Here is a 927-nt window from a genome sequence, read left to right on the forward strand (position 1 = left end):
TGTGAACATCAGCCGCAGACAGGTAAACATTAGCCACAGACAGGTAAACATTAGCGACAGACAGGTAAACATTAGCCACAGACAGGTAAACATTAGCCACAGACAGGTAAACATTAGCCACAGACAGGTAAACATTAGCGACAGACAGGTAAACATTAGCCACAGACAGGTAAACATTAGCGACAGACAGGTAAACATTAGCGACAGACAGGTAAACATTAGCCACAGACAGGTAAACATTAGCCACAGACAGGTAAACATTAGCCACAGACAGGTAAACATTAGCCACAGACAGGTAAACATTAGCCATAGACAGGTAAACAGCCACAGACATGTGGACATCAGCCACAGACAGGTAAACATTAGCCACAGCTTTACATTATCCTTTACAAGAGGGACTAGAATAAGACTGATGTGAAGGTATAGCCGCCTTTCTAAAACTCAACTTCAACTGGTATTTACAAGGACATTCCTCTTTATGAGAAGAACAATACTGACAATATCTGGTAATACTAATCAATCGTAGGAAAATCATGCAAAAGTAATTTTGTTAAATATAAAACAATGAAATATGAAAATATCTTAGCAAATTAAATACATTTATTACGTGAATTATTATTCAAAGAAAGCGCTTAACCGACAAGGGTGACACAGCGCTGCGGAGCAGAAAATTACGTGAGTTTCCAGGTACTCCAGGTATATAGGACCAGGAAAGATGGTATTCCTGTGTGCAGACTGAATTTTCGCTTATTGTTAGCAGGTTCTAAGGTGTTGACAATAAAACTTTTTAAGACCAGGTAGTCGCAGCTGGACACGACTCTTATAAGAAGTCAGCACTTTAACATCTCACAACCACCAAGTTGTCTGTGGTATGTCACCGTTAGTTGACAACGGGTAACTAAACACTGGCTTTGAGTAGACTGATGA

Source organism: Cherax quadricarinatus, chromosome 73 (assembly GCF_038502225.1).
Source record: "Cherax quadricarinatus isolate ZL_2023a chromosome 73, ASM3850222v1, whole genome shotgun sequence".
Taxonomy (NCBI): Eukaryota; Metazoa; Arthropoda; class Malacostraca; order Decapoda; family Parastacidae; genus Cherax; species Cherax quadricarinatus.